Source organism: Lissotriton helveticus, chromosome 12, assembly GCF_964261635.1.
Source record: "Lissotriton helveticus chromosome 12, aLisHel1.1, whole genome shotgun sequence".
Lineage (NCBI taxonomy): Eukaryota > Metazoa > Chordata > Amphibia > Caudata > Salamandridae > Lissotriton > Lissotriton helveticus.
Window position 1 is genome coordinate 225,563,710 of NC_136073.1, and position 22,640 is coordinate 225,586,349.

The window sequence follows — 22,640 nt, forward strand, 5'->3', positions numbered from 1 at the left end:
GTCCTTACTATAGCATTACAACGGTACGATAGAGAATATAGGAGGTGACAGTTCACTAGAACAGTGCCACACAGAGCCTAACAAATGATAAAGTAGAAAGTATAACTAGTACTTGTGTTGAATTTCTTTGACATTGGCTACTACTACAAGAAATAGTACTGAAGCTAGCTGAGTAAGTCTAGAATATATCCTCAGATTCCTTCACCAGCCTGTTGCTATGACCTTATCCTCCCCAGCAAGTGTGTGGAATTATTGATGTCATTTAGTCACACATCAAGCAAAACCACACAGCCCGGGGGGAGACGGTTAGGGTTTGGAAAATGGATGGGAATGGGGGTTTCTTTTTGGGTAGGTTTTGTTGAGAGAAAAAAAAAGCACAGCATTGACAAACAAGAATTGAAGATAAAGAAATCTTTGGGTACAAAGCTAACTATAAATCTTTTAAGTGACATAAATGAAGTGCATGCCCTACTGCATGCATTGTTATTGAAAAGTAAGTAGTACTAGAATGCGACAGTACAGGGCTGCAGCGTTTTCACTTGCCTATCTCTGCACTCAGAGAAACACTTCTTGCATTAAACTCCATCCTTTTTTCCCCATTGCACAGACTGAAACCCGGCCTAACGAGCCCTAAGTTAAGAATAGTGGCAAAGGCTTTCTTTAACTATGCCAAATCCCCCCTTTCCCACCATACTACTGCTTTTGAATCTGGTGGGTGGTGGTTTAACAGTAAGTTTGTTTCCCTGAAACTTAAGTCTGTGTCATTTTCTTCCTTTAAGTGTAAATGGCTAAATCTTTTGAACACTAAGTGCCTCTCACAGAGTAAGTGATCCCCCCTTTCCCACCATGGATTTTCTTCAAGTCGCTTGCAACAAAAATTACACATTCCCACGAGTGCTCTAAAACCCCAGAACTCAGTTGCAAAAACCAAGAACACCCCGAAACACATGCAATTCTGCTGCTAGGGCTAACCCTAACGAACCCTAAGTTACAAAAAGTACCAAAATCTTTTTCATCATGGATGTTGTTAAAAGCAGTTTTATCCGGTATTAGACCTTCCCAGCAATGGTCCCAGAGCCGTCAACCCAGGCGAAAACAAGTAGAAGACCCCCAAACAGCCAAAAAGCAAAAGTACAAAAATATGGACTTAGTCACTTTTCTGAAAATTTGCCAAATCACTCCGCGCGCGCTCTGCAGCTAGGCCCTAACACCCCTCTGCCTCCATGGATTTCCTTCAAACCTCTTATCCATACCCAATAGTGCTCCCAGGCCCCGAAACCCACCCACAAACACCAGGAAGCCCCCAAAAAGACCCCTGAAAACGCTACATAGAGCAATAAGTCAGAAAAGGCAAAACCTTTTTTCCTCATGAATGTTGTTTAAACCAGTTTTATCCGGTATTAGACCTTCCCAGCAATGGCCCCAGAGCCGTCAACCCAGGCGAAAACAAGTAGAAGAGCCCCAAACTGCCAAAAAGCAAAAGTACAAAAATGTGGACTTGGTCACTTTTCTGAAAATTTGCCAAATCACTCCGCGCGCGCTCTGCAGCTAGGCCCTAACTCCCCTCTGCCTCCATGGATTTCCTTCAAACCTCTTGCTATCTAAACTATCCATACCCAGTAGTGCTACCAGGCCCCGAAACCCACCCACAAACACCAGGAAGCCCCCCAAACAGACCCCTGAAAACACTACATTGAGCAAAAAGTCAGAAAAGGCAAAACCTTTTTTCCTCATGAATGTTGTTTAAACCAGTTTTATCCGGTATTAGACCTTCCCAGCAATGGCCCCAGAGCCGTCAACCAAGGCGAAAACAAGTAGAAGACCCCCAAACAGCCAAAAAGCAAAAGTACAGGTGATTAAAGTTTTAATTATATTAACTTGTGCAAAACAAAGAAAGACAGAAACACAGGAATAAAAGTCAATAAGTACGAAAAAGAAAATGTCTGAATTCATTGGCTCATTTTCAGGCCTCGGTGTCAGGGAAGAAGAGTTCGTCCTCATACTCTGCGAAATCATCAGGCAGGAATAGGTCAGTGTCACCTAACGCAGAAGAAATTCCCTCATCTAAGTTGCTGTCCTCCTCGTCTTCTTGCGTCGTGCGATCTGGTACTTTGAAATCTGGTGGTATGAGGTGCTCATTCATCTTGATCATTGTCAATATCTCCACATTTTTGGGCGAGAGGCGGGTCCGTTTGCAAGTTACAATGCCACCAGCAGCTCTGAAAACACGTTCAGAAGACACACTTGCGAGTGGGCAAGACAAGTAATGTATAGCCAGGCGGGAGATCTCTGGCCACAATTCTTTTTTCCCATGCCAATACGCCAATGGGTCAGCATTAACATAGACCTCTGTTGAGTCATTCAGATAGTCCTGCACCATCGACTCAAAGTTCTCCACGTTTCCTCCACTTTGCTGAATTTTCGCTCGGACGTTTTCAGAACCATAACCAATCTCAGCTAGCCAATCCTCTTCATTACCCGATATTTCTGTTGTGTCTGGTGCAGATGATGCGGTTGCCGGTGTCTTTAACGGCTGAGAGGTCACTTCTGCCACAGCCACAGGTGCAGAAGTGGAGTCTTCTGACTGGGGATGGCCTGCTGATGCTGATGTACTGCCTTTTCCTTCAATTTGTTTCCGTTCTTTTTCAAACCTGATGGCTGACCAGGCTACTCAACGTTTGTACTTTGTAGCATCTTCATCACTAAAAGGAAATAATGCAGAGCCTGCCAGCGCCTTTTTGTAGCGTGGATGCAGAATAGTAGCACAAATGTAATGCTGTTCTGAGTGGATCTTTTGAAGACGTTCATCGCCACGCAGACGCTCTAATAATTTCTCCGCCAAAACAAAAGCGTCTTGCTTTTCTTCATCGTTTTGAAACTTTGAAGACACCGCCTTCAGTTTGTGCTCCAGCATGCGCAACAATGGGATAGCTTTTCCCAAATTACAGTCCTCCCTGCTGACTGAACGCGTGAAGAACTCAAAAGGACGAAGCATGTCTGTCAGGCTTTTAACTAGCTCCCATTGCGCCGCATTTAACCTCAGGTCCTCCTTCACAGCTGTACCCATTGTTAAGAAATACTGATCGAGTACCGTAAACTGCTCATACAGACGCTCAAGCATGTAGAAGGTTGAGTTCCAACGTATTGGCACCTCCTGGATGAGTGCTTTCACTGGCATTCGACGTTCATGTAGCAGGCTCCTCAGATGCTTCCGGGCCTCAAAAGAATGGCTGAAATGGTTGCAAATTTTTCGGCAGGTGACCACTAACTGGCATGCTGGACTTTCTTTATCCAAGAATTTTTTAACAACCAGGTTTATACAGTGCGCCAAACACGGCACTCTGAAATAGTCACCCAGTTCCATGGCCTTAACTACATTGGCGCCATTATCCGTGGAAACATAACCAATGCCGCGTTTTTTTGGAGACAGCCAGTGAAAGACGTTTGTGTTGAACTCATTCAAAATGTTTTCTGCTGTATGACGTTTCTCCAAGCCAAACATGGCTAGTGTTTCATGTTTCCGAGCAGCTTTAAAAACTTGGTCCAGGTCAGCACCTGCGTTTAGCTTTGCTTTAACCCCTGAAAAAGAGACCCAGTGTGCAGTGATGCACATGTAATCAGTGCCTGCGCCACTGGTCCACATGTCTGTTGTGAGATGTATAGTGTGAACAGCACTCTTCTGCAAAGCTGCCCCAAACACCTCCAGCACATCTTCATGTAGTGCTGGAACCGCAACTCGGGCAAAATAGTACCGGCTAGGAACCTTCCATTTAGGGCAGAGCGCTGCCACTAATTCGAGAAAACCAACCCCTTCGACAAAAGAAAAAGGGAGAAGATCCAGCGCTAGCATTTTAGCCAGCTTAGTGTTATACAGATGCACCATTGGGTGGTTGCGGTCATATGGCGCGTCTGAAAACAACATTGTTTTAACGTTGCCCTGGACTATTTTACGGGACGATGATGACTTCTTCGACCCAGTTACGCTCGCTGATGAACTTTTTCGCATTGGTGTCTCACTCTGTCCCACACTAGTGTGGCTCCCAGGGGTACTGGGTGTAAGTGAAGTGTGTGACACTTCTTCCTCCTCGTCATCATCAGATGGAACATCAACGTTTTCTCGACTTGCAATTCGGGCTTCCTTGATCTCCTTTAGGTGCGCAAACCATTGGACAGCGTGCTGTCTCTCAAGATGACCTCTCTGGCCTCCAGTCCCATAGTTGGTACCAAGCTTACCACGACTAACTGCAAGCTTACAAATGCTACAAATGGCTATGTTTTCCCTTTTTGTGGAAACACTAAAGAAGTCCCAAACTGCGGACTTAAAATGTCTGTGGGGGCCGGAGGAGGCGATACTGGTGGTGGCCGTGCTGCTAATGCCAGATGAAGTGGAGGATGTGTATTGCTGAACTTTACTATGTTGTGCACTTTCACCACCACTAATTGAGGTCGAGGTGGATGGAGGTCCCTTCTGGCGAGTAAGAAATATGGAAGCGGTACGTTGTGGTGTACTAGTTAACATCAATGATTCTGGTGTTCCCATTGCCTCCTCGTCGACTTCATCATCACGCTCAGCAGCTTGTCGGGCTAGGGTCAAAATGTCTGATTGCTGCATGCCCGCTGGGGCTTCAGTGACGTTAGTGATGATGACTGCATCGTCGTCATGAGAGTCTTCAGCAGCAGGAGTATACGCCACTTCTTGTTGAGCGTCATCATCACACTCCATAACTTTGAGAGTTTCGACGACCTTCCTTTTACGCTTAGCTACCTTTGTCAGATCATGGTGTGCCTCCTCAACCTCACTCTCAGACGGCAGTGGTGCTGGTTCCCAAGTAAGATCCATATCATCAGAAGGAGGTGGGCTTGAAGAAGATGTAGACACCAACACCCTTGATCTTTTCCTTGCTCGGGATGTGGACGACAATGAATGATCATCAGGAGGAGTGGCTTCCTCGAATGATACCTCGGCTTGATTGTCGATTTCCAGATGTGCCCCTACTTCTGGAGGAACAACTAGTGTGGCCACTTGTTGTGCCCCTCCATGCACCTCTGCTTGCTCCTCTCCTTGCGCCGCCTCTCCTTCCACATGTACTTGGGCTTGTACTTACACATGTGATTGTTGTTGCGGCTGTGGTTGTTCAACACTCGTCAGATGAGTTACAACAACCTGTGTTGATTCTTGAGGCACATTGCTGCTACTTTCTTGCGATGAGCCAACATCACTGGTCGATGGTGATTGAACAACTATACTGGCTGCCTCTGCAGCACTCAAGGGCTTGGACCTAAGTTGGCGTGGTTGTGGTGGTGGCACTAAGCCCAATGGAGCGGAGGTGCTGCTCCCAGCTTGGTCCCCAGCAGACCCCGCTGCTGCAGCAGGCGTACTTTTTTTTCCCCAAAAAATGTGGCGGTCGTCATCACACCAGTCTCCTTGGTAAGTGGCGCCACTTGCTTCTTCTGCTCCTTACTGGCAACTTTCTTGCTAGAGGAGCTACGGGCAACTTTTTTTGGGGCCATCTTCTTCAGATGTCACTCTGAACAGCATGCCGCAGTTGCACAAGTTGCAGAGTTGTCTGTGGCCACACGTGACGTTGTGCTGCACACACCGCAGCAGGACTTCTTCCTGGCACCGGTGGTTCTCTTGTGCACCTACAAGCAATGGAAGACAGAGGAACATCAGTTATACACCCCAAAAAGTCGAAAAAACACACAAAAATCATCACAATCCCAGCCCATCCATGGCCTCAATGGTGTTTAAATTCAAGAAGACACCCCACAGAAAGACTAAGCCCATGCAGCACTCACTACCCCTGGGCATAATGGATGAAAGCTAGGCAAAATAAGTGCAGGCCTCAGACACCGCCTCTCTTCAAAATGGCCCCTTGCACCCCAAGAACATGTTGCCTGTACCAGCACTCAAGATGGCCACCACCACCCACATGGCCAGTCCAAATCAACAGTACACCCCAAATAAAACGAAAAACACACAAAGAGCACCACAATCCAATGCCATCCAGGATGTTTACATTAAAAAGACCCCACAGGCAGACTCAGTCCATGCACCACTCACTACCCCTGGGCAAAAGGCCCCAACAGCAGCCCCAAAAAATCGACAAAAAACACAAAATTCAGCACAATCCCAGCCCATCCATGGCCTCAATGTTTAAATTCAACAAAACAGTTGTATCATGCACCCATAACCAACCCTGGTCCTACTGGATACTGTGGCTACCCACAATACATTTTACTTAATTTTCTGATAAAGTTCCAAAATTGTAGTTGCAGCAACTGTAATGCCCCAAACAAACTTACTTGTGAAAGTTGATTTCTAATCCAAAAGTGATCCAAAGAAAGTCAAAAACGCCTCAAATCCAAATATCCAGCAGCACCCACAAAAAGTAATCCTTCCAGGTCAAGGTCCAAATGAAAGTGACCAGCACATGAAGAAAGCACGGGGAGGAGCCTGCTGGACAGGAACAGGAAGTTGGAGACTGTGGGGCAGTTCCTTCCTCCCCCCCCAAAAAAATGGACTCCTTGCAAAAAAAAAGGGCATGCAAATGTCAACCTGAGGAGTGATTCTGATAAAAATCATCATTTTCTGAAGGTTTATGCTGTTTGCTGGTGGATTTCTTGTGCAGAATTGCAAAATCTCTATTTCGCGAGTGCGAGATTGTTCCTGTCCGCCGCAACTACGTGTTCGCAATTGCGAACTCTCGCGAGGCGTGCTCTGCAAGGTGGCAAGCCGTGATTACGTATACGCGGGCGCCAAACTCCCGCGGGATCCCGCAGCAAGATCCAAAATGGCGCAGCACTCGCAAAATATGATCGAGAAAAACAACTCGGCAAACGCTGAATGACGGAAAGTGAACGCCGTGCACCACGCCGCGCACCGCAATATTGTATCACCAAGCAAAAAATCCGCCGCGGGCGAATTCACGGATTTTCGGCAAATTCGCGAGAGTTCGCGAATTTGCCGAAAATCCGCAAAATCCGCGAGCGGAACGGATTTTACGCCCATGCTTAACTCATACACCTATACAGAGACTCACACACTGCCACTCATCCATGGAGTTACTCATACACCTAGTCAGTCATGTAAAGAATCAATCACACTCCCATTTCCACAACTATACAGTTAAACACACAAAACTTTGCTTATTTAAACATAGACTAACACATACTTACTGTCTTTTACAATCACTGATACAAGTACATATTGATAGATACAGTCACTTAAGCAATCACAGGCTGTTATATATAGTCATTTATATATGACAACTCTCACATGCAGCAGCTTACACAACAACAAACATAATGATGTACACATTCAGACAGTTTAGTCACTAACCCATGCATTCACTAAGACACATTTAATCACTCACTCATACAGTCAGTCACGCGCCTACTAAATCCTTCATCCAGACACTCATACATACACTCATTCTTCAATATGTAAAACATGTTTTAACTTTACAGAAACACACAGACTCTGGATGATGTCATCAGTAATGTCATCAGTGATGTCAATTGAGATGTCATCAGTGATGTCATCAGTGATGTCATTTGAGATGTCATCAGTGATGTCATCAGTGATGTCACTAACCATGTCATGAATGATGTAATATGTGACATCATCAGCAGTGCATTGCGGGCGCGCGAGTTATAGTTAGCTGAATTAACTATAACGGTGGAATTTCAATGGTTTTGTATGAGTGAAATGTCCAGCTAACTATAACATGTGTGAAACCTGTGGTTTTTTCAGTGAATTTCTAAGGTTTTTTAAATGCTAATTCCTAACTATAACTGGTGTGAAACCTATGTTTTTTTCAGTGAATTTCATAGGTTTTTTTAATAGCAAATTTCTATAGCTTTGAAATATAATATTTTTTATAATGAATCCTATATTGTATATTTATGTAATACTTTTTTTTTGTATATTGTTCATGTTTATTTTTTTTTTATTTTTTGCCCTGGAGCGCTCCCGGTGCGCGTACCAGTGAGCGCACCGGTGCGCAGTCTTGCGGCGCGCCCCGGTGCGCGTACCGGTGAGCGTCCCGTTAGCGCTATTGCCGCGAACGAAAACATCATCGTGACGTATCGCGTAGCTGCGTGATGCGTCTTATGACGCACAGCGTAAGCGCATCCGGAAGCGCCCGAGCGCATACGATCGCGCTACATAGGCGCCCCCGGCGCGCACCCGGGCGCGCCCCGGGGCGCGTAGCGTAAGCGCGTCGGGTCATGTGACCTGAAAATAACACTTTTCATTGGTTCAGAACAGTTTTGTGTTCCAAATGATGAAAGCCCGGGTCATGTGACATGAAAATAACACTTTTCATTGGTTCAGAACAGTTTTGTTTTCCAAATGATTAAAGCCCCCACCTTTTTTCCTCATTCTCACTTTGTTCTTTGAGTGAGGAAGACCTGTTTCTATTCATTGAGAAATGGCTACAATAGCAGAAGCAGCAGGAACATCTGCACCACCACCACCACCACAAGGACCACAACAACACCACAGTAGTGGTGAAGAAGAAGAAGAGGAGGAGGAGGAGGAGGAGCACAGGCACTTCCTGCCTGAAGATAATCCCCCATATAAACCTAAGGAGCACTTTGTGTGGGAGTTTTTTAAAATCCCAAGGGACCAAAAGAAAGTGAATGCGTCAAAAGTGACATGTCTGATCTGTGGCACTGTACTTTCCAGGGGGAACCCTGCAAAAAAATATTCATTTGGGAACCACACAATGCTTCGCCACATGCAACGCCGGCATCCAAACAACTATTCTGCGGCAGAGGTCAGAGAACTGACCAGAAACCCTCCCCAATCTTCTCCCAGCACCTCCAAAAGCAAACAACCCACTCTATCGGGTCCAGAGACAAGGGAGATGGTCCCAAACCTCCAACACCAGTTTGCAGATTACAAAATAGTTTGTATGCTTTGCGGGAGTACAATTTCCTATGGGGAGCAAAGCATCAAACTTATCAACCGTGCTGGAGACAACCACATCTGCAGAAAGAAACCTTAATTTTTTCCTGATTTTTTTTGCTCCAGTTGAGCCGTTTACAATTCCCAGTTTTTTGTTTGTCCCCTTAAAAATTACAAAAAAATATAAAATTGTTCATAAAAGCCAAAAAAAGTAAAAAATGTTCAAAAAAACAATAAAAAAATATAAAACATCAAAAAGAATAAAAAAACCAGTTCTTTTTAGAACTACCTCCAATTTATAAAAAAATGCTACATTTTTTTAAAACTCTGTCATTCTTTTTTCTCCAGGGTACCCTCCCCGGAACGCGCACCGGTGCGCGTACCGGGCGCTCCCCCCGCGTAAATCGAAAAAAAATAGCCGTTTCTGCCTGTTACCATAGCAACTCCCTCCTCACTGAGCTCTCAGGTTCAAAAGTTTATTCTACAATGTTGCAAATGAACTCGTCAAGAATGTTTGACCTCTCAATACACCAGCTTATCCGGTGCAATGTTTCTTTAAATGACTTTTTCTTAACCATTCAAATTACTTCTTTCACAAAACAGAACCATGCACCCTAACTTTCAGTTTTCAACTATCTGAATCCACCAATCATTGCTTGTTCAAGAGCACTGAAACTCCACAGTTTATTTTTTGCAAACTCCTACTGTTCCAACTGCCATTTCATTCCCACACTTCATCTGACTGCACCAGAACCTCCTCTCACCATGTATTCTGTCTGGAGTATTGGACATAGCTACATCCACTGGGCTCAAAGGTACGCAGCTATCAGAAATTTTCACAACCTTGATTTACCAAATGTGGACATCAAGTGGATTGGCCAGAGAGGATTGAGATGTCACCAATTGATACCATTGGTGAAAACCTTTTTGCATCTGCCACACCCTCACCTCATAATTCTGCACTGTGGTGGAAATGACCTAGGCACTTTGACTGGGGTAGGTCTGGAAATGCTTTTAAAGGACACCTTTGGGCAATTGATGGCACTTTTTCCACAAACTGCCTTGGTATATTCCAATATATGCCAAAGACAGAAATGGGAGTGGTCCAACCAATTTTGTCCACAATTTGAGAAAGCAAGGAAACATGTGAATAAATCTGTTTCTGCTTACATGAGAGACTATGGAATGGGTTCAATATACAACAATAACGTGCGTTACAACATGCAAGATATCTACAGAGGAGATGGTGTGCACATCTCAGATGAGGGGAATAGAATATTTAAGACTGTGCATTGGAACCTACTTGTAGGTACCTAAATCAGCCACAGAACCCAAAAGCTCTTTTCAGGGCTAACCTACCTCTGATCACTCAAAATCATTATTTTACTCTAACTTTTTTCACTATTTTTCACCAAAGTACGCTCCCCGGTACGCTCCCCGGTGCGCGTACCGGGCGTCCCCCCCGCGAAAATGGCCCCCACATCAAACCTAGGGGGTCTACCCTGCCCCCTTTTGGTCATTTCCCCCTTTGTTTTTGCCACCTCTTGTGTCTCGATCCTACCGAGACACAAGATGGCGGCCACTCCGGACTGTTTGGAATGTTGACAGACACCCGAGAGCCAATCAGCTTTCCGCTCGCGTACTCGCGTAGCGCGCTGGTACGCGCCCCAGTGCGCGTACCGGGGCGCGCTTATAGATATATATATTTTTTTTAACCTAAATTACTCAAAATCCACTGGAGCACGTATCTTGAGATATAGCAAAGGCACATCGGGCTACCAGTCCCTACAATTTTGCCAAGTTTGGGGGAAATCCATTCAGCCGTTCGGGCTAAAAATGAGTCCAACCGCCCTATGGAAATTAACATGGGGAAAACACGTTTTGGGACCCCCCTTTTATCTCGGCCCCCGCTTGACGAATCCCCCCAAACTTTCAGGAAAGGAGCAGAGCAGAGCGGGCCATCTTCTTTGAGAAATTCGCGAAGATTCGTCCACCGGCGCCAAAGTTATTCCCAATAGAATGTTGCGGATTTCCTATGGGAAACAATCCTAACTATAACTACCTACTGGCGACAGCCAGTAGGTAATATATATATATATATATATATATATATATATATATATATATATATATACATATATATATATATATATATATATATATATATATATACATATATATGACAACAATTTTCTTTCCACGAAAGAAAATGAGTCGCACTCCTTAAGGTGATGTCGAAAGTCTTTTATTTCGAAAGCAGATTTCTAGCCTGTCAGTTGTCCCAATGCATTTCGGTCTAAACATAGACCTTTCTCAAGGGGGCTAGTGGCATCGGCGAGAGGAGGTGAGGTTGGCTGTCTTGTCCCTCGTGAATTTACTTGTTATTAACCCCTCGGTGGGCGTCACTCTGGAGACTGATTGATGTGACTGCCCCCTGGTGGGCGCCGCAGTCGGCAGGTCAGCCGAGGCTCTCTGGTATACGTAGTCCGCTCCTCCTCTCTCATTACAACCCCATGGGGGAGCGATGTCCGGAAAACTTCTTTTTTGCTGCTTGGCACCTTCGCCCCATAATACCTATTTTCGAGGCAATGAGCCGCCATATATATATATATATATATAGAGAGAGAGAGAGAGAGAGAGATATGTGACTACATAGAAAGGGTATACATGTACAAGTAAAATAATAGAGAGATTTAAAATTGTATATTATAATGTTCCATATGAGCAATTATGGGTAGATAGCTAAAAATTCAGGCTTTCAGGTGTTGCTGTACGTAAAAGCGAATTTATTTGTGTATTTTTATGTGTTTTTTAAAATACTTATTTTATTTTTGTTTACATACTGTGATAGATAAGTTAAACAGAGACCCAAGGCATCTATTCAAATAATGTATATGAAAACTATGCAGTGACCTGTATACAATTAGCATAACAAAATGCATATATATAATATATATATATGCATACGTATTTGTTTTTTAATATATACATTTGTTTAGCAGACCTAAAGAATATCTAAATATTTTTAAATTATAAGTAGTATATACTTTGTACAAAGAAGTGTACTTTTCTAAGTACATACCTACATATTGTCCAATTATACATATTTACATGCACAGGCATATGCTGTATATTTGTGTTTGAGTGTGATGGTCATGTAGGAAAGAGCCAACTCTTGGTTACTCATCTGTAGTTAAGATAGTTATCCGCTGGTCTTATGTTTGGGGTAATGAGTTCCATAGTTTAGCTGCTAGAACAGAGAAAGATGTACCACCCATGTTTTGTTTTCTTGTAGGCTGGGGTTTTGAGGAAATTGCCAATCTAGAGTGGAGAATCCTTTGTTGTATGTATTTGGTGATGTTTTTCCTGATAAAAATTGGCTTTGTTCCATATATTGCTTTGTGGGTAATACACAGAAGCTTAACCAGTTGCGTGAGCGCGTCGGCCAACGGCCATCGCTAGCACTACTTTGGTAGTGCTGCGCACGTCTGTTGGCCGGTACGCGGCCCTGCTCACTCAATAGAACTCCCGCACCGCGGCGGAATTTGCGCCACAGTTAAGGAGTTAAAGGTGGATCTTCTGGCAACCGGAAACCAATGTGAGGCCCTCAAGGCAGGGGAAATGTGTGAGTGGCTTTACGTGTAGCAATAGTCTAGCAGCTGAGTTCTGAATTAGTTGTAATTTTTTCAAAGTTGGTGATAGAGGCCATTGAACTAATCCTGTTTAGACAGTAAGAGAGAGACAGTAGCTTGCCCTTGTGTGGAAATCCTCGGTGGGGGAAACATTTTCGCAGAGTTTTCATAGCAATGAAGCTTGCTCTTGCTAACTTGTCCACTTGGGCGTTCATTGATACTTTTTCCTTAGATACTTTAGGAAGGGCTCCTAGATCATCAGGCTAGGTGCAGAGTGGGTCATAATTTTTCCAATCACCACATGTGAATATTTCAGTTTTGGACACATTTAGTTTGAGGTGCTTCCTTGTCATCCATTGAATGGCTCTGAGGCACCTGAAGATTTTTGAGTTTCCAATGTCTTTGAGGCTTTCCAGTTTAAGAAGTATTTGTGTGTCATATGCATAGTTATAGATGTTGAAAAGCTTCGGTGAGATGATAGAGCCTTGCGAGACCCCTGCTTTTGTGAATTAAGGTTTGATGAGAAAGAGGGAGTATGGATTACATTTATCCTGTTTTTGTGATACAGTTGAGAGCAGTTGCCTCAATGCTGGTTTCGTAGAGTCTTTGTAGCAGAGTGTCATGATCAACTGTATTGAAGGCAGCTGAAATGTCCACGAGAAGTAGTGTAGTGGCCCGTCCGGTCTACTGTGTTTTTAAGGTTATCCAAGATGGCGATGAGGGCAGATTCTGTGTCTCTTCCTGGACATAATCCTGTTTGGAAGTCAGACAGTTTGGAGTTATCTTCAATGAATTGTAAAATCTGGGCGAATGCTGCTCTTTTTACTAGTTTGCCCAGGAAAGTTCCATTTGTAATTGATCTGTAGTTGCTTGAGTCATGCGGATCCAGATTTGTTTTCTTTAATAATGGGCATATGTATGCATTTGTTAAGTCTTCTGGAAAGATTCCTGTGGTTAAAGAAATATTGATGATTTTTCTTACTTGTGTAGCAGCAGAGATAGTTGAAAGAACGCTCTTGAAGATTTGTGGTGAACAAGGGTCAGAAGGGCAGTCAACTGGCCTGCTTCCTTTGACCACATCCATAAATGCACTCTGTGATAGTTGTTTGAAGGTAGGCAGATGCTGGGATAGCCTACTCTTGGAGGAGATTGTTGGAAATGGGATGGTGCTGGTGGTTTTCATTTGTTTTAAATAGAAGTCCAACATGTCTGCTTTGGTTGTGTATTGATTTGCCAGTTTGATAGTAAATTCTTGAGTCATGGGATAATTTCCTTTTGTGCATTTAGGTTTTAGAAAAACCTCTATTTGCACAATAAGCATTTTGAATTCTGTCAAAAACTTACCTTAAAAAATATTTTGTCATTGTTGACATGTATATTCTGTTTAGTTTGTGTAGGTGAAGTTTCTCTTGATCACTATTTGTTTTGAGCCAGGTGTGTTGCAGCTTTGCAGTTTGTTGTTTTATCTTTGTTGATCCACATTCCTTCAAGGTGCTTGTTTTCTTTTGTCCTGTTTTATTGTTCTTAGTGGTATTAAGATATCAACTGCTTCCTGGGGCCACTCATAAAAGCTTTGAATGAAATTTATTGTGTCTAGATACGTGTGTGATGTTAGTGGTATTTCTAAGTATTCATAATTGAGCATGTTCCACGGTCGGTAGGTGAATGCATGTATGGTGGCCTTAGGTATGTTGATTTGTGGTGTTTTGAGTTGGAAAGCTAACACCTGGTGGTCTGACAATGTGATTGGAGTAATCCTTTGAAAGGTATTTAGTTCTGGTTTTCCAAATATGGCCTCTAGGATGTGTCTAGCGATGTGTATGGGTTTGTGGATGATGTGATGTTGGTTCAGTGTGTCTAGGCCGGTGATGATAGTTCTTGGATGGGGCATATTGGGTTTGTCAAACCATATGTTAAGGTCACCAAGGATGCATGGGTTCGGAGTGTTGTGTTATAAGGTTTGAAACCGTGTCTAGAAACGTGTCTGAGAATGTTGCATTGCTAGGTGGTGGTCTGTAAAGAAGGAGGAAGTTAGGTGAGGAATTTGGAGTAGGATTGCATCTGGTCGTGAGGGCCTCACAACCTTGTATGTAAATGCTGTCAGCTTTGCTGCAATGTATTGTTTCCTTGAATAACAGCTATTCCACCTCCTCTTTTGCCTACGCGATTTTGCTTGCCAATTTGATAAATAACCAAAAAGGAATCCCTTCTATATCAAAAGGAAAAGACACCTCTTACTGGGACTGTCGAAAAAGAAAACCTTTTTTTTCAGAGAACCCTCACCCACCTGTGTTTCCCCTTGGTGGCATGCATCATCATAGAGTTAATTAAGGAGCGCCTTCACTACAACACGGCTCACGGAGCGGCATTGACCGGCATGAGCCTGGCACACCAGAACACCGCCGATATCTAGAAATCCAATGCAATGCTCTGCGTGAAATAGGGGGCGCATTTTGAAGAACGGACTGATGGCACGAGCGTGACCGCGCGAACATGGGGAGCAGAGGAGCGGCAGTGCAAGCGCTGATAACGCGGAGGTAGAATTCTACTCTCCCGGCGCATGTGCGCTAGACAGCTGCTGGTCCGCTGAGCTGAAGGGACGAAGAAGAAACGAGAACACAGTGAGTGCCAATACCCTAACATGTAATACCCCAACGGCCCATAACTATCTCTAGAGGTGGACTGGGCGGATGTATGACGTTACAACGCATACTTTTACAACGCCTACCTTTACAACGCATTTTTTACACCGCAACATCCATTACAACGCACACCATTACAACGCATGCCATTACAATGAATTCTTTGAAACTACCTTTACAACGCATTCCACTACAACGCATACTACATTTACAACGCATACCATTACAACTCATTACATTGCATTGCATGTAAGGTAATTGTTGGACAGTGTAGGGGTAAAAATTACCATTCTAACTCCAGGGGGTGCAACAGTAGGGTAAGTGTTGGATAGTGTAGGGGTAAAAATGACTATTCTAACTCCAGGGGGTGCAACAGTAGGGTAAGTGTTGGATAGTGTAAGGGTACTATGTGTTGTAATGGTATGCGTTGTAATGACTGCATTGTAATGGCATGCGTTGTAGTGGTGTGCGTTGTAGTGTCATGCGTTGTAATGACTGCGTTGTAAATGCATGCGTTGTAATGGATGTTGCGTTGTAAAAGTTTCATTGTAATGGTAGTGCGTTGTAAAAGTTGCGTTGGAAGGTTGTATACCGGACTGGGCTTGACACTGTTACCATAGGCCTTTCTCCTTTCAAGAGACAAATACTGATTCCTGTCAAAGCCTGACCCCAACATGGCGCCCATGCTGCTTTTGCTTCGGGCGGTACTTTTCGGCTCTTTCCAACTGGTGACCTCCTCCCTGGATCATTATGGAGGTTCATGGTCGACCATAATCTCTATCCAGGGAACTGGCCTGTCCCTAACAACAAGGGACTTGAACAACACTCTGCACCTAAAACTAAAACGCTTGCCACTCATCCCACCTAGTCAAGTACTAGGCTTGTGGTTGAAAAACCCCGCCTGAGAGTCACAGTGATCAATAACCTCGACCTACCAGACTTAAAGAGGGCAGCCAAGCTACATATCCTCTCATACCCCCCACCCTCGTCATCTCTACTCACCCGCACATGTACTCAAATATTTCGTTTGCCTCCTGATCCTCACCCTAAGCTGGCAGAGTCCGAACCGCTTGGCCGATCCCATGTGGAGATGCTCCGACAGCTATAGGGGAGACTGGCTCTGGCAAACCTCCGGGTTTAGCCAGCGCTATATAAAACTCAAATAAATAAAATAAATAAATAGGGTCCATCTCTGCACTCTACGTACAGGGGCGAGCTGCTAACTACGGATATGTGGGAGCACTTAATAGAAAAATAAGGGTGTCCCTGTACACCTATACATCTATGGGGTCTTATTATGACGATGAAGTGAGTTTTTTAAAAGTGATTTTTTTTTTAAAAATATCAAATTAGTGGGACAAAAACAACTTTATGTTCTACCCGTAAAATGATATGCTAAAATCTGGGGATATGCGGGAAAAAGCTCGAGGCGTGATTACCTACTGTTTCCTAACCCCGGGCCGAGTACTCTGCTTCGCCAGCGGAGTTTGCAGAGTTTTCCCAACTCCACACTCTGCTGGGAACGTGAAGTTGCCACAAAACTCTGACTCCGTGGAGGAGCAGAGTACGAGGCCAGCCCCTTTAATTAAATTTAAAAAAAAATACTTACCTTCTCTTCTGCCTGCCCTCCACCTTGCCACAGTGTCTCCTTCTGTCGTCCTCTTCCTCGCGTCCCCGTACGTATTACGTCTTGCATGAACTGCGCAGTACTCAGGTTTGCCCAGAGGGAGTAGCGTTGACGAAGGTTTGACTACAGGCATCTCTTCAAACTCCTCGAAGGACTCATGGGGCCCAATGATGGCCTCAAATCATGATTTTTAATATTTACAACAGACCAATTAGGTGCTGTATATTTGTTTTTCCCCGTACGTATTACGTCTTGCATGAACTGCGCAGTACTCAGGTTTGCCCAGAGGGAGTAGCGTTGATGAAGGTTTGACTACAGGTGTCTCTTCAAACTCCTCGAAGGACTCATGGGGCCCAATGATGGCCTCAAATCATGATCTTTAATATTTACAACAGACCAATTAGGTGCTCTATATTTGTTTTTATATCTTTGTTTATCACTATAATTGCATTTACAGCAACATCAGGAGTTGGAGCATCATTTCTCCTTGGAGGTCCTGACGAAAAGCCTTGGGGTAGGGCTTGAAACTAGTTGACTTACCAGGGAAACAGTAGGTAATCATACCTCAAGCTTTTTCACTCATAGCCCCAGATTTTAGCATATCATTTTAGGGGTAGAAAAGAAAGTTATTTTTGTCCCACTAATTTGATATTTTAAAAAATGTTTTCACTTCTAAAAAACCCACTCCATCTTCATAATAAGACCACGTAGGTGTATAGGTGTATAGGGACACCCTTATTGTTCTATTAAGTGCTCCCATGTTTCCGTAGGTAGCAGTCCGCCCCTGTCCGTATAGGGCAGGGATGGACCCTATGATGAGGCATGCCACCACGGGTAAACCCGGGTGGGTGAGGGTTATCTGAAAGAAAATGTTTTCTTTCTCGAAAGTCCCAGTAAGAGGTGCCTTTTCCTTTTGATATAGAAGGGACTCCTTTTTGGTTATTTATGTAGTTTCATGGAGGACGAGTTCCTACCTCTTCTACCTCTACTCTCCCCCCTTGTGATTTGATATTGACAATTTGATAGCCTGGAGGAATGGCTTCATGCAACACAGTAGCCATGACGAGTAAGCCGGTGGCAGTGGCTGACTCTAACCGCTTATGCGCTGTGTCCATTCTGGGCGTTTGATGCGGAGGGTGAGGAGGAGCCGAGCACTTCCGGGCTCATTGTTGTCAGGTCAGCGCTCTAGCTGCGCTGTTCATGATCGTGATAAAAAGTGGGGAGGAACGCAGTCGTGAGGTGGAGACGAGTAAGCCGGTGGCAGTGGCTGACTCTATCCGCTTATGCGCTGTGTGATGCAAGTACTGCACTGTGAGCGCTGAGTTAGAGCGTTTTAATATAATAGCGATTGTCCTGCTAATTTTACAAATCATAGGGTATCTTGTAATGTGTTTTTAAAACGGCGTGCACTTTACTTCTGGGTTGATTCAAGAACTCGGGAGTCACTCACCTACTCTACTCCCGCCCCGGTCCGCCGCGTCCGTTCTGGGCGTTTGATGCAGAGGGTGAGGAGGAGCCCAGCACCTCCGGGCTCATTGTTGTCAGGTCAGCGCTCTAGCTGCCCCTTCCCCCCCTATAAATGTGTATGGGACAGCGACCGCGCAGCGGACGCGTGCAGCGGGCGCGACGTAGGCGTGCCAAAGTTGCGCCAAAGTTAAGCCCGTCTGCGCCCGTCCGCGGCCGGACGGGGCCTGGAGCTAAGACCCCTGTGCATTCCAGGCCAGCCCACATACAATATGGGAGACAAGAACTGCTAGATCTTTGTCCATCTAGCGCGGGACCGTGCTGGCATAGTATGGAGGTACTAACACTTCGAAACTGCTCAATGTGCCCCTTTAAAAGCCAGAGAGAACCGGTTAGTGACACAGACAAGGAGAGGGTCCATGGAGGCTTGTTAAATTGTAGATCACTTAGCAAGCACAGCAATCAGATATGGGATCTCCTTCTGGATGAGAAAATGGATGTGCTCTTCCTAACAGAGACTTGGCTAGGGGGACACTCCGACCCTGATATAATAGAGGCTATCCCGCCGAGCTACTCTCTCACCAGATTAGATAGGAGCGGGGGGAGGGGCGGAGGGATTGCCATTGCCATTAAGGCACCGCTTGAATGCACTTTATCTCCATTGCAAATAGATAGCTGTGAGGCCACCTTTTTACTCTCAAACTTAGACCTCAACACGCTGTATCGGGAATCCTCGTATACAGACCCCCAGGAAGGCTTAATGACTTTACGTCTAGTCTAGTGGAGGCTGTGGCTCATCTAGCCATAAGGAAGAGCAGACTACTGGTGTTAGGAGACCTCAATATCCATCTTGAAGATGAACTAGCTAAGGAGGCGACAGACATAAGGCAAGAACTGCAGGCCTTACAACTAGAATTGAAAAACAATGCCCCGACGCATAAATCTTGCTAGATCCCGTTTTCTGTAGTTGGAACGGAGTGAGGGTGAATTCGCCCTTACCTGTACCTTGGTCGGATCATTTTTTAATCCCTTTTAATATTCACATTCCAGACACGGCCACACACAAGGTGAATAACAACAGCTACCCACGACGTAAATGGAAGCACTTCTCACAAGACACCTTCAATAATTTATTAGAGCAAGGGGGTCCGCCAGGGGGCGCTGACTGTGAAAGCGCAAATAGCAAGTTAGAGAAGCGCATTCTAAATGCCCTAGATGCGACGGCCCCGATGTGCTTATCCAAGATAGGAAGCAGAGGAAAAAAGTCTGCCCCTTGGTTTACACCCGAGCTACAGGCTGCCAAATCAGAATGCAAAAAACTAGAGCGGAGATGGCGGATAGACTTCTGCCCTCAAACGAAGACTGTTTACAAGGAAGCACAGAGAAAATATCATACTAAGTTGCAAGGAACTAAGGCTATGCACTATAAAAATCGTATTGGGGAGGCAGAAAACTCCTCGAGAGAGCTTTTTAAATTTTTTAAGGAGATCTCAGTGGTAGTAAACGCTAACACTCCAGAAAATGACTCAGTTGAAGAGTGTAACAGAGTAGCGGACTACTTTGCAGGAAAGGTCAGAGATATTTATGCGACCTTCTCTGGCAACACGACATGTGGGCGCGACTTTGAGGAGAAGGCGGGGGCAAGTAAGGTGGAGAATTGTCTAAAGGCTTTCTCGGTACCCCCTCCAGAGACACTAAACAGCATCTGTCAGGGTATTAATTCTGGCTCCCCTCGGGACCCAGCACCGCCTCGGGTGTTGGGGGAGAGCCTCACGGTGCTGGAACCTTACATTAGGCATATGCTTCAGGTCTCTTTTTCCTCTGAAACACTCCCGAAAGACTGGAAAAAAGCGGTAGTTCTTCCCATAAAAAAGAAACCCAATGTAAGCCATGAAGTACTCGAAAACTTAAGACCGGTCTCCCTACTACCGTACCTTGCCAAAGTGGCTGAGAAAGTGGCCAATATTCAACTAATGGCACACCTAGAGAAGAACAATCTCCTACATTCCTCTCAATCAGGCTTCCGGCCGGGCTTCTCTACTGAGACGGCCCTTTTGAGAGCGACAGAGTCCTTGCGTCAAGGGGCGGATGCTGGATACCCCATGGCACTGGTAATGCTGGACCTCAGTGCGGCGTTTGACACTGTAGCTCATTCCATCTTGCTACAGTGTCTAAACAAAGCAGGTGTCACTGAGTCTGCGCTAGGTTGGTTGAAAGCGTTCCTCGCAGACCGCAGCTTTCAGGTCCAACGGGGCTCCTTTAAATCATCTGCGATCGCTTTAGAACAAGGGGTGCCTCAGGGCTCGGCCCTGAGCCCAACTTTGTTTAATTTATATATGGCCCCTCTAGCAGAAGTGGTGCAAGCGTACAGAGTGGAGTTAGTCACCTACGCTGACGACACCCAACTGCTGATCTCCCTGTCCCAAGCACCTTCTACAGCGTCATCTAACTTCAAGGCCTGTATGCAGGCCCTGGCAGGGTGGATGAACTCTCACTGTTTGAAGCTTAACGGCTCCAAGACGGAGGTAATGGTGATTGGAGGGGACAACTCAAGATGGACGGCGGACTGGTGGCCGCCATGCTTGGGCCCAACGCCTATTCCCTGTAAGGAGGCAAAGAACCTGGGAATATGGGTTGATCCCAAACTATCTTATGACGGCCACATTCACCGACTAGTGGGAAAGTGTTTTGGGGTGCTAAAAACTCTCAACCACACCCTTGATCTACTTCCGCTGGAGGCCAGATGCACCATGACTCAAGCATTGGTAACTTCCCGTATGGATTACGGAAATGTCTTGCTCTTAGGTACCACAGAAAAAAATATGGGGCGCCTGCAAGTCCTTCAAAATACGGCCGCCCGCCTGGTCCTGAGACTCCCAAAAAGAGCAGCCTCTAAACCTGCTCTTGCGGCTCTACACTGGCTACCGGTCAGAAAAAGAGTTATGTACAAAGCGCTCTTAATATGCCACAGGATTATATGGCATAAGGCCCCATCCTATCTCCAATACCTGGTGCACATATATGAGCCAAACAGAGCCCTACGCTCAGCAGGAGCGGGTCTACTGAGGATCCCCCGCGTGAAAAGAGCAAAACTGGGAGGCCGCTCTTTCAGACTGGTAGCGGCTAGCAACTGGAATAGTCTCCCGGTTAGCCTCAGACTGGAAGGATCAGAGGTAAATTTAGAAAACTTTTAAAAACCCACCTGTATAGTCTTTAAAGGTATGTATGACGTTACAACGCATACTTTTACCACGCATACCATTACAACGCGGTTTTTACCACGCATACCATTACAACGCATAGCGCTTTGGGGTGCTGGATAGTGAATAGTTTAATTTACTATTCCAACTCCAGTCCCTGTGGACACTAGGGAAGGTTATTGGATAGTAAATTAACCTATTCCCTATCCTAGAGCGCCCCCCAGCGCAATGCGTTGTAATGGTATGCGTGGTAAAAACCGCGCTGTAATGGTAGTGCGTGGTAAAAAATGCGTGGTAAAGGTTGTATACCCTTTAAAGCACTGCTGGACGGAGGAGCTTACCACAACCGCTGTACGTATCTTATCTCCACAGCGCGGGGACACGCCGAGATGGCGTCACCAGGCGCTTTATAAACTTCTTTATTATTATTATATATATGCAAAACTGTGGACATTTTCTATGAGCGTTTGTGCATGCATTCTATGTATACATATGTACAAATATGCTATTCTGCAATTTTGCCTGTTTGTGTAATATAAGGGCAGCGGTGTAGGCTTGATTTTGGCAGTGGTGGACCATACCTTATTTACCAACAGACAGGTTCCTGTTGGCTTCCTTTACATTTGCTTGTCTGCTTATACCTGGTTCCTTCAATCTCTGCGGCCTTCCAGTGACCCCTAGTGTTGTCTCCCTGACCTCAGTCTGTGTACTGTAGTATTGCAGTAAATTACAGCCCGTAGACCAGAGACAGGCTAATGGAGCAGCCAAACTGTCCTTTGATTGGTTAGCTTCAATACAAAACTAATGCGTGAAGAAGGAGAATCACACTCCATATGCTGCCTGTTCAACCTGGCACCATTGGCGTGGGTATCCATTCTATTTTTTGCTGCTGGTGGGCTTGCAGCACTGGTTGTGCCAACCACAGAAGCAGCTTGTAAAATATGGCTCAGGCCTGCCATTGCAAAGTTTGTGTGCAGTCTGGGACTGCCATGTGGCCTTGGCAAGTGCACCCATTTGCCAGTCTCTAAAACCTTCCCTTTTCTACATGTTAGTAACCCGTAAGGTAGGCTCAAGGTACCCCCATGGGCAGGGTGCATTGTATGTAAAAGGTAGGACATGCCCTGATGTGTGTGGCATGTTCTGATAGTGAACTACAGCTAA